This window comes from Emydura macquarii, unplaced genomic scaffold (genome assembly GCF_026122565.2).
Source record: "Emydura macquarii macquarii isolate MOO-44397 ecotype Brisbane River unplaced genomic scaffold, CSIRO-AGI_Emac_v2 contig_2897, whole genome shotgun sequence".
Taxonomy (NCBI): Eukaryota; Metazoa; Chordata; order Testudines; family Chelidae; genus Emydura; species Emydura macquarii.
Window position 1 is genome coordinate 21477684 of NW_027133034.1, and position 12450 is coordinate 21490133.

The 12450-nt window shown below is 46.1% G+C and overlaps 1 protein-coding gene across 12 annotated transcripts in view; it reads right to left on the minus strand.

The window, feature by feature from the left end:
• Window positions 1–12450, minus strand: part of CSNK1G3 (casein kinase 1 gamma 3) — a 155797-nt gene that overhangs the window by 42667 nt on the left and 100680 nt on the right. The window lies entirely within an intron of this gene.

Below are 12450 nucleotides of genomic sequence, written 5' to 3' on the forward strand. Positions count from 1 at the left end.
AGGAAGACAACAGCTGTAGATTATTCCCCCATATCTAGCTGACCTTAGAGTGGAACTTTGAATGAATGAAATTACTTTGCAGTAATACAGTTTTTGTTTACACTAATGAAGTGCTAGTCAATGTATCAGAATTTTGGAATTCAAGTCACAGTTTTCCAAACACTTTACAAGAGAATAATAAAAAAACCAACAACAGTAAATTCCAAAAGATAACTCAAGTGATTCAAATTTACAAAATTCACAAGTGCCCTTTGGTTTCTGAAATTCTGACTATGTTAAAAGCGCATCTCTTATTAACAACATTGTTCACATTTTAAAACAACAGATATAAATATATTTAAGAGTCTTCAAAGTAGGTAATCCAATGATTTTTAGAATACTTAATTATACAATGTGATATACCAAGATCTTAAAGGCTGTAGGAAAAATTACTCGTCAGCAAGATTGTCCCTCTACTACTGGAGTTGGAGGCATACAATCATAAAGGATATTTTTTTCAGATTGAGGTGATTCATTGGATTGAAAGCAGTGCCATAAACACACAAGTAACCCATCAGTCTCAACAGTAAAATATTGCTTGGTCACCCAGTTTTAAATAGATGACTGCTACTAATTATTTTATTTTATTTTTTTTAAATAGAGTATAGATATGGCTAATGCTGAATAACTTATCTATTCTACTCCTTATAGAACAGAAAGTTCACAGCACAAAACTTGCTTGTATAGACCAAATCTTAGACACAGCTAGTAAATTGTGCGTTTACTGTATATTGTGATGTCCTTACATTTGGCAGCTGCTTCCCTTCCCAATAGAACCGGTTTTTAATAAATGCTTATGGTTTTAAAAGGACTCCACATTAAAAAGAAAAAACATTTTGACAAAAAGGTGACATTTTACAACAGACCGACAAACTGCTTAGCATGGAGTCTCTTTTGAAGAGCAGTTGATGCGTTGTCAAACACATTATTTTAAAACAATTATACAGATTTGCTGTATTTTCCCCCTAATTTGTCATGAAGGACACTTGCAAGAAGAAAGGGTACTTTTCTGAGTTGATGTACTTTTTCCTGACAGTTTTCCTAAGTTCCTGTGGTGAAATAAATTTCCATTTCCATTAACATGATTCAGACCACAGACAAGAAAGCAAGAACAATTTAAATAAGCTCTTCTGTTTTCCTGCAAATGCACTTAATAATACAGAAGCAAAGAAATGAAAAGTGTCATACCACAATACGAAGACAACTGTTTCCAAATAGAATATTTATTAAAGTTTTCTCAGCAATGTCAGTAGTTATCTAAGGATACTATTAATGTCTGCTTTTATGACTCATTTATTTTGCTGTGATTAATGCTTCTTTTCTTAGGCAAATGGTGAAAAACACAGCTACAAAGTTTTGTTCATCTGAAGCAGGTTGCGAAGTACACAGGACAGTTTTTTGTTTTTTAAGATATAACTTGAAAAAGCCACGTTGGTAGTCACCACTCGTTTTAGGGGACCTTGTATAGACAAAAGAATTAAAATGGCCATTATCCATAGAAAAGAATAAGATGTTCAGCAGCTAAATCAATTTAATGTTTTCTAAATTAGTCTGTCTGAAAAAGGTAGATTTAAAAGTACTTGTAAATATAAGAAGATTAAAATGTTCACAAACAGAAGCAGACAAATTAGAAACACAACCACATTTAGTAGCATAGGTAAAGTTCAACAACTGTCCTGCTTTAAAAGAAAACAGCAAGGAGAAGCTTTATTAGCAGTTCAAATGAGTTTCTAATTGTGCAAGATGAACAAAGTCCTACTACATAAGGGAAGGGGAAAGAGGCACTCTCTTCCAGAACTGTTCAGTGGGTATGGCAAGCGCGCGCGCACACACACACACACACACACACACACACACACACACACACACTGCATCATGCATTAGGATGGTACAGATTACTCCCTCAGGTGTGTCAGCCTTACTCTGCAGACTGGTACAGTAAGAAGACACAAACTTTTCTCCTAACTGTGGTGCGATAGGGTGAGTTATCCATGCTTGCAGGGATCAGCTCCAGTACAAAGCACCTGAGGGAGCAGCAATTCAAAATTTCTGTAAGGGTAGATCACAACCTAGTCCTAAATCAGCGGTTCATCATCAAGAAAACTTGATTGAATTTACATTCAAAATACATTTTGTTCAGCTGATCTGTGACACATTCAATTTCAAATTAATTTTTCTTGTATTGCACACTAATAAGATATTAAGGTTGAAAATTAATTGCATGAGTTAGATAATTCAGAGATGAAATTCATAGAAGTTTGGACTTTCACATGTAATGTACTACAATCACACTGGACAACATTACACACTTCAGAGAACAGAACAACTTTGCTTTCAGCTATCAGTTTGTTTTCTCATAAAAATACATCAGCCCAGAGAAGTGCAGGGTCAGCAGCTTCTAGAAGGAAGGCCCCTCTGTACAGGGAAGTAAATCTGCAGTACCTCTCCAGAAAGAATCTTCACAAGGTGCAACTGCAGGAATAAAAAGTTACTAAACACCATGTTCTTCAGCCAGAAGAATGTGGTGGCCACCAGAAACATTTTTCACACATAAAGAAAAGCAATTGTCTAGTAAAGGCTCAAAAAGGGGGTTCTTATGTCCACAAGTAACAGATAGAGACAGACTTTGACATCTGTTTTCTTCACACTGCAGCCACAAGAGGTACCAATTGTAGAAAATATTCCCTAAACTATAATGTAGCGTAGAGATAGATTAATGTTACCTTGAAGAAAGAAGCTTTTAAACAAGAGGAAAATACAAATTAAAGAGATTTAAATTCAAGATTCAAGCTATAAAGTTAATATTTTTCTGCATTCTGAAGCAAATTCTGGCCCTTGTCTTAGAAAGTCCAAGAAGATAATGCTATATCCTCCATGAATGCTACCTATCTCTATGCAATGGGAACACGACAGTCTGTAGGGTAACTACAAGGAATAGGTTAGCCAAAGTGTATGTTGGATGGGTGACAGGAAAAAGGAAGGCACATATCTGACAAAAACAATGGGACTGCAGCTGTCTTCCGTCCTGGTTGGACCAAGTGTACTACACAAAAGAGATTAATATGTTGTTGCTGCTTGAAGCAAAGAAGTTGACATGCAATCAGGCTCCCTAATTCTGAAAAAAATATTAAAGACCTCCTGTTCTAGTTCCTGAGTTAAGAGGAGTTGGCATCTCAGTCTCAGCTCTGACGTTGAGTTTGATCTAGATGTAAATTGCTTAGGGCTAGGATTTTTTGTCACCCCTATCTAGTGAAGGATGTTGACAAATTGAAGAAGGTACAGAAGACAGCCACAAAAATTATGAGGGCTGAAGAAAATGCCTTACAGTAAGAGAATTAAGTAGTTCACCTGTTTAATTCATCAAAAAGATGAACAGGTGACTTGATTATGGTGTATAAGTATCTTCGTGGGGAGCAAATACCAGGTTCTAAGGGGCTTTTTAAAGGCTAGCAGAGAAAGGCATTACAAGAACCACTGTCTGAAAGCTGAAGCCATACAAATTCAAATTGGAAATAACACAAAATGTCAACAGTGATGGTGATTAACCACTGAAACAAACTACCAAACACTTTAAAGTGGTGGATTCTTCATCTCATGGGGAATTCAAATCAAGATCTTTCTGGAAGATAGCTTATATTTGGCTAAAGCATATCAGGCTCAGCACAGGAGTAAATAGGTGAAATTTAATGGCCTGATATACACAACTCAGACTAGATGATATAATGGTCACTTCTGTCCTTAAACTCTATGAATCTATAAATGATATCTGACTATCTTCCCCTTGATAGTGCAATTATTCCTTTGAAGAATAGAACTGGACTTAGTACAAGGAAAGTTCCACAATGGGTTGCTCATTGACCTCAGCTCCAATCAAACTAATAATCTTTACTGAAGAAGTTCCAGAAGACTAGAAGAAAGCTAATGTTGTGCCAATTTTAAAAAAGGGTAAATGGGATGACCCAGGTAATTATAGGCCTGTCTACCTGACATCAATTCCAGGCAAGATAATGGAGTCGGTGTTATGGGATTCAATTAATAAAGATTTAAAGGAGAGTAACAATTAATACAAATCAACCTGGGTTTATGGAAAATAGATCTTATCAAATTAACATATCTTTTCTGATGAGATTATAAATTTGGATAATAAAGGTAATAGAATTGACGTACTATATTCAGATTTCTATAGAACATTTGATACTACTTAGTACTACGTGACATTTTGATTAATATTAGAAGAATATAAAATTAACAGGGCAAACGAATTAAGAACGGGCGAACTGATCGATCTCAAAATGTAACTGTAAAAAAGGAATCATCATCAAGTGGGTGCGTTTCCAGTCCTGCAGATCAGTTCTCAGCCTTACACAATTTAATATTTTTATCATTGACCTGGAAGAAAACAAAAACATCACAAACAGAGTTTACAGATGAGAATAATTTGAGGAGGGTTAAATAATGTAGAGGTCAGGGTCACTGATCCTGAGTGATCTAAAGCACTTGGTAAACTGGAGATTCAGCTCAAACAATATGAATTAAAATATGGCTAATTGCAAATATATATACATTGAGGAACACAGAATGGGGGATTATCCTGGGAAGGTGTGACGCTGAAAAAAAATCTGGGGATCATAGTGAATAATCAGCTTAACATGAGCTTCCACTGTGACACTGTGCACAAAAGAGCTAATGTGAGCCTGGAATGCATAAAAAAGGGCAGAAGTAGAGCAGTTATTTTACCCCTATTTGGCACAGGTGCTACCGCTGCTGGAATACGGTGACCGCAATTCAAGAAGGATGTTAATAAATTGAAGGGTTCAGAGAAGAGCCATGAGAATGATTAAAGGATTAGATAACATGCCTTATAGTGACAGAGTCAAAGAGCTCAATCTATTTAGTTTAACAAAAGGAAAGTTATGGGGTAATTTGATTACAGTCTAAATATTTACATGGGGAACAAATAGTTAATAATGGGCTCTTCAATCCAGCAGAGAAAGGTATAATGCAATCCAATGGGTGGAAGCTGAATTTAGACAAATTCAATCTGGAAATTAGGCATACATTTTAAACAATGAGTATAAATAACCATTGGAACAATTTACCAAGGGTCATGGTGGATTCTCCATGACTGACAATTTTTAAAATCAAGATTGAATGTTCGTCCAAAAGATACGCTCTAGAAATTATCTGGGGGAGGTACTATGGCCTGTGTTATACAAAGTCAGACTAGATGGTCAGAATGGTTCCTTCTGGCCTTGAAATATAAAAATCTATTAATTCATTCCTTCTTGGACAACTTGCTCTGGCAAATGCAAGATCCAACATGAGCACTTCAGATTAACAGGAATCCACTGCTTGTAATCTTGATGGGGGACACATGTTAACTGTTCCCCTTGGGGAAAAAACGTTATGGATTTTGTATCTCAGACTGCAAACCTTTGTTGGAAATAGTTAGTTTGGAAGGGATTCTTCTTCATCTTTACATGTAGAGCTCAGGAAGATGTGAAGGGGGCCTCTTGCAATAGGGTCCACGGTGCTATATCTACACAAAAAATTACAACTCAGGAGCCAGGTTGAAATGATTGAATTTTTAGAGTGGTTGCAAATTTGTTCCAGAGTTGTTATAGATTTGTCCAGTGGGAGGACGACCCTGTGGAGAGGAGTACAGAATATAGTACATAAACAGGGTTACTTACCAGTAACTGTTGTTCTTCGAGATGTGTTGCTCATATCCATTCCAATATAGGTATGTGCGCGCCCTGTGCACAGATTCCCGGAACTTTTTTCCCTTAGCAAACCCCGTAGGGTTGGCTCAGGAGCCCCCTGGAGTGCCGTGCTCATGCCACGGTACATAGGGCACTGACGACCCTGCAGGCCCTCAGTCCCTTCTTTCTGCCGACTCCGACAGTGGGGACGGAGGGTGGGTGTGGAATGGATATCAGCAACACATCTCGAAGAACAACAGTTACTGGTAAGTAACCTTGTTTTCTCTCTTGCTCATATCCATTCCAATATAAGTGATTAAATAGCCATACCTTGGAGGTGGTTAGGAGTTACCGGCGAGCTGCTCTCATCAGCATGGCCCTGCCGAAGCCCGCGTCCTCTCTCGCCGGCTGCACAATGGCGTAGTGGGACATAAAGGTGTGAACCGACGACCAGGTCGCTGCTCCGCAGATGTCCTGCAGGGGCACTCGTTCCAGGAAGGCCGCGGATGAGGCCTGGGCTCTGGTTGAGTGAGCTGTCACAGCTCCTGGAAGCAGCACCTTCGCCTGCTCGTAGCAGGTCCTGATGCAGGTGGTGATCCAGGTGGAGATATGCTGGGTGGAGACGGATGAGCCTTTCATCTGGTCCACCACTGCCACGAACAGTTGTGAAGACTTCCAGAACGGCCTGGTCCGCTCGATGTAGAAGGCCAAGGCTTGTCTGACATCCAGCGAATGCCATCTTCGCTCCTCCTCAGAACCGTGTGGTTTAGGAAAGAACACGGGGAGGAAGATATCCTGGTTATAGTGAAACTGGGACACCACCATAGGTAGGAACGCCGGGTGGGGTCTCAGTCGGACCTTATCTTTATAGAAAACCATGTAGGGGGGCGTCGAGGTCAATGCTCTTATCTCGGAGACCCTCCTAGCCGATGTAATGGCCACCAGGAAGGCTACCTTCCAAGAGAGGACGGGCAGCGGGCATGTAGCCATGGGCTCGAAGGGGGGTCCTGTCAACATAGTGAGGACCAGGTTCAAATCCCAGGGAGGCACCGGGTTGCGGACCTGTGGATATAGCCTCTCCACCCTTTTGAGGAACCTGACTGACATGGGGTGGGAGAATAGAGAAGGTGGAAGGCCGAGATGGCTGCCAGGTGCACCTTCAGGGAGGCAAGTGCTACACCCTGGAGCTTTAGATGGAGGAGATACTCCAAAATTGCCTGTATGGGCGAACAGCTCGGTGGATACCCCGGGACTCCTACCAACAGGTAAAATGCTTCCACTTGGCCCGGTACATGACCTGAGTGGAAGATTTTCTGCTACTGAGCAGAACCTGCTGGACCTGTATGGAGCAGGCTCTCTTTCCCTCCATCAGCCACGGAGTCTCCATGCCTTCAGGTGGAGGGAGTCCTGGTCCGGGTGCAGCAGGCGACCCTGTTCCTGGGAGAGCAGATTGTAGCACCTCGGGAGCGGTGTGTCGATGGACAGGTCGAGCAGCATGCTGTACCAATGCTGCCTCGGCCAAGCTGGCACAATCAGTATGATGTCCGCGCTGTCCCTCTTGATTTTCAAGAGGACCTTGGGTCGGAGCGGAATGGGGGGAAACGCATACGTGAGGGTCCCCGTCCAGTCTAGAAGGAACTCGTCAGAGAGGGAGCCCGACTCGCGACCTTGGAGCGAGCTGAACCTCGGGCACTTCCTGTTCCAGGACGACGCAAACAAGTCCAGTTGGGGAACTCCCCACTTGTGGAAAATGGAAGTCACCACCTCCGGGTACAGTGACCAGTCGTGGCGGGGTAAGAACGATCTGCTGAGGCGGTCCGTCTCGTCGTTCCTGACCCCCAGGAGGTGAGAGGCAGATATGTGGAAGTCATACCTCACGGCAAAGTTCCAAAGTCAAGTAGCTTCCTGGCTAAGAGCCAAGGAGCACACTCCCCTCTACCTGTTCATATAGAACATGGTCGCCGTGTTGTCCGTGAGGACCTGAACCATCCTGCCCCTCAGGAGCCTGAGGAAGACCTTGCAGGCCAAGCGGACTGCTCTGAGCTCCCTGACATTGATGTGGAGAGCCCTCTCGTCTGATGACCAGAGCCCCTGGGTGCTCAGGTCTTTGCGGATGTGGGCCCCCCATCCCACATCTAAGGCATCTGTTATCAGGGTCACTGAAGGAGCCATGTCTCTGAAGGGGACACCCCTCAGAACCTCCCATGGGTTCCTCCACCACTCCATGGAGGACAGTACCAGGGTGGAAACAGTGACCACCCTGTTCAGCGAATGTCTGGCTGGCACATACACCGAGGCCAACCACCCTTGGAGAGGCCTGAGCTTGAGGCGAGCCAGCCTCACCACATACGTACATGCCGCCATATGTCCCAACAGCTGAAGGCAGTGCCTGGCTGTCGTTGTGGGGGACCTGTGCAGATCGTCGATTATGGCAGCCATGGTCTCAAATCAAGGCCACGGGAGGAAGGCTCTGGCCTGGGTGGCATCCAGGGTGGCCCCGATTAACTCTATGTGCTGCACCGGGGTGAGTGTGGACTTCTGCTCGTGAGCAGCCCCAGTCTGGTGCATGTGGCACAGGTGAGTGCCAGGCTGTTCCTCACATGGGCCCTGGACCTGCCCCGGATCAGCCAATCATCCAGGTATGGGAATATCTGGACCCCTATGCGGTGCAGGTGGGCCGCTACCACCGCCATGCATTTCGTGAAGACCCTGGCGGCGGACGAAAGGCCAAAGGACAGGGCTGAAAACTGGTAGTGGCAGCCAGCTACCACAAACCTGAGGAACCTTCTGTGACCGCGGAGGATAGTAATATGAAAATACACATCCTTGAGGTTGAGGGCAGCATACCAGTCCCCTGGATCTAGAGCGGAAATGATGAAGGCTAGGGAAACCATGTGGAACCTGATGCGTCTGATGACCCTGTTCGGACAGCGGAGGTCTAATATCGGCCTCAGGCCCCCCTTAGCCTTGGGAATTAGGAAGTACCGTGAATAAAATCCCCTTCCCCTTTCCTGTGGAGGAACTTCTTCCACCACTCCGAGCAGGAGGAGGGAGTTGACCTCCTGTATGAGGAGTTGCTTGTGAGAGGGGTCCCTGAAGAGGGACTGGGTAGGGGGAGAGTCCAGGGGGAAGGCCGTAAGTTGCAGGGCATAGCTCCTGAGGACTACGCAGAGGACTCAGCGGTCCGTGGTGATGGTTTCCCACTCGACATAGTATGGCCGGAGCCTGTGGGCAAAGGGCTGGGATAGATCCAGGGGGAAAGAAGTGCCGCCACCCTTATGCGCACCGTCAAAACCTTTTATTGCCAGCATTGCCCTTGCTTGGGCCTTGCTGGGGCCCCGCAGAGGACCCCGGGCGATCGCGGCAGCTAGACGCATGGTATCGATCCCGACCCCTCCTGGGCTGAGCGGGTCTGGGGGGCAGCCTGGGTGGAGGCTGCGGCTGCCTCTGGCGCCTTGAGGCCTGTGGGGAGTAGAGCCCGAGGGACCTTAGGGTGGCTCGTGTGTCCTTCAGGGTATGAAGCTTCTTGTCTGTTCTCTCTGAGAAGAGGCCAGCGCCGTCAAATGGGAGGTCCTGGATACCTTGCGGGACCTCTTGGGAAAAGCCTGAAGCTTAAAGCCAGGAGCAGCGGCACATGACAATGGCCGAAGCCATTGCCCTGCTAGCGGTATCCGCCGCGTCACTGGCAGATTGCTATGCCGCGTTTGCCACTGCCACGCCTTCCTGGGACACAGTGGCGAAGTTTGCGGCCTGGTCTGAAGGCAACACCGACTGAAACCTCTACAGCGAGGACCACAGATTTAGATTGTATCTCCCGAGGAGCGCTTGGTGGTTAGCGACCCTCAGCTGCAGGGCCGCAGTAGAATACATCTTGTGGCCAAACAGGTCTAATTGTTACTGTCTTTGTCCTTGGGGGTGTTGCGCTGGCGGTCCCGCTGGTTAGCGGCATCCACCACCAGTGTCCCTGGGGCAGGGTGGGTGTATAGAAAATCAAACCCCTCCTTAGGGACATACTATTTTCGTTCGGCGCCCTTGGAGATGGGGGCCACCGAGGACGGGGTTTGCCAGAGGACCTTGGCTACTTTCACCACCCTCTCATGGACCGGCAGGATGACTCGTGATGGTCCTGCTGACCCAGATACCCCAAAGAGGGGGTCCTCCTCCTCGAACATTTCCTTAAGTTCAAGGTTGAGGTTGCCCACCACCCTCTTCAGCAGGTCTTGGTGGGCCCGGAAATCAAAGAGGGGGGCTTTATGGTCCCTGGCAGCTGCCTCATTCAGGGACGAGGACGACGACTGCGGAAGGGGCCCTGTGGAGGGACCTTCCTCGGGGTCTGAACCTTCATCCGAGGGGTGGCCTTGGTCTAGGTGGCTCGGAGGTGGGGACGATGGCTGGGCCACCAAGGAGTGAATGGATGTGGCCATGGGGCCACGCCGGTGCCAGCATCGGTGCCTGCTCGGTTGCGTCTGGATGTCACCCCCGGGACCTGGAGCCGCTCAACTGACGCTTGCGGCTCCTGGGAGGTGAACGGCCCCGAGACGACGACGAGGATGACCCATGGTATCGACATCTACGGTGCCGATGGGGGGGGATGAGCTGCTGGAGACGATGTATGTGGATTGCCTCCTCCGCTTTGACGTCTTACAGCGACACTTCCCACCTCGGGACTGGGAGCAGTGACGCCTATGTCGTCGCGATGCCGACCCCGAACGCGATCGATCTCGTGGTGCCGAGGCGCTCGGTGTCGAGGCAGGCTGCGTCGGAACATGTGGCGCCAAGGCAGTCAGTGCCGTGGCAGTTGGAACCGAGGCAGGTGGAGCCGGAACAGGCAGTGCCGGAACAGGCGGTGCCGAACGATGTGCTACACTGACGGGTACCGTCACCCTGGCTGGGGCATCTTCTGGGTCATCCCCTGCAGTACCGGTCGCAGGGGGGAGTCCGTGTGGGCGGCCTCAGGCCGCTTCTTCTTTTTCAGTGCCAAAGACTTCGGTACCGGTGCCAGTGAAGCGCTCCGCACGGAGGAGATGCTCGGTGCCGCTGGAGAACGAGACAGCTCGGAGTTCAGGCGAAGTGCGGACTCCATCAGGATTGCCTTCAGCCTGGCGTCCCTCTCCTTCTGTGTACGGGGATTGAAGGCCTTACAAATGCAGCATTTCTCTTTTCTATGCTGCTCCCCGAGGCATCAGAGGCAGTGATTGTGAGGGTCACTCACAGGAAAGGCTTTTGCACACAGGGTGCAGGCTTTAAATCCAGTGGAGCCAGGCATGGCTCAACTGTAGCCCCTAAGGGCACTATCTAACTTATTAACTTGAACTATTCACTTAACTATCAACAACTATTAACTGAACAATGAAACACACTAGAATTGCTAAGGGAGGCTACTTGCAATATGCAACTGTCACAGGCGGAAAGAAGGAACTGAGGGCCCGCAGGGGTCGGCAGCGCCCTATGTACCGCGGCATGAGCGCGGCACTTCAGGGGGCGCCTGAGCTGACCCTACAGGGCTTGCTAAGGGAAAAAAGTTCCGGGAATCTGTGCACGGGGCACGCACACATCTATATTGGAATGGATATGAGCAATCACTCAAAGAGAGAACATAACTGTTTTCCCCAATTTATTACGAACTTGCAATACAGGTACTTTATGTTCCTGTTTGTTTCTTGCTTGGCTGAACACTGAAAGATCATTTTGTCTAGAAAACGGAAGAGTCAATTTATTATTTATTTGCATTACATAAGTGCCTAGAAGTGGCAACAAAAAGTGGGAATCTACTCTGCTAGGCACTATAAAACACAGTGAAAAATGTTCCTTGCCCAAGAGAACTTACAATCAAACAGAAAAAACAAAAAATGAGAGGGGAAACATACAGAGAGGCGAGCTGATTTGCCCACAGTCATACAGCAGTTCAGTGGCAGCAATGAGAAAAGAAACCAAGCCTTCAGACTTTCATTGCAGTGCCCTATCTACTAGACAACATTGACTCATCTTCCAACAGGAGAACCACCAGAATGATAATCTGTTTGTAAAATACACATAGTGCTTAACAACGGGAGAGTTAAATAGTGAAAGCATTTGGAGACCACCACAAAACAAAGACATTTTTAACTGGCTAAATGGCTGGGATCATAGAGAAATGCCTTCTTGAAGACAGCCGTGAAGGTAATCCTCCCCCACCCTATTTGGTTTTATTAGATTAATAGAGATGGCTTTCCATAAGAAAGTGAATCTGTTGATTAAAAAATTCCAGGGGAAGGTCTAAAATGGTCAGTTGCACCTTCCTCCCTAGCTTCTGAGATCAGGAACAGTTGAGTTGAGAGTAGGTTCCCAAACTCCTCCCTGAAGATAGAACAGGTGTAATGGCTCCACAAATAAATATTTTAGTATAACCTTTTGTATCATTGTACCATAACCTATGAAGGAAAAAGCTGAACAGATGAAATTGGGAGTACTGGGATTGCCAAGTAGAAATCTATAAAACTGTTGATAACCTACAAAGGTAGTAATGGCTCAAATCTGGAAGAAAGATTTCAGTGTCGCCCTAATCTGGTGTGTCACTAAACCAGTAAACCCTGATTGGTTTGTGGAAGAAGAAAGATTGCTTTTTGCAGGATACTTGAGTCAGTGAAGAAATACTATTGTTTGGAAGGAAGAAAACTAATGAAAATTCTGCTTTTCTTTGTTGCATAGGCAATTTGCTTGGGTTAGAAGT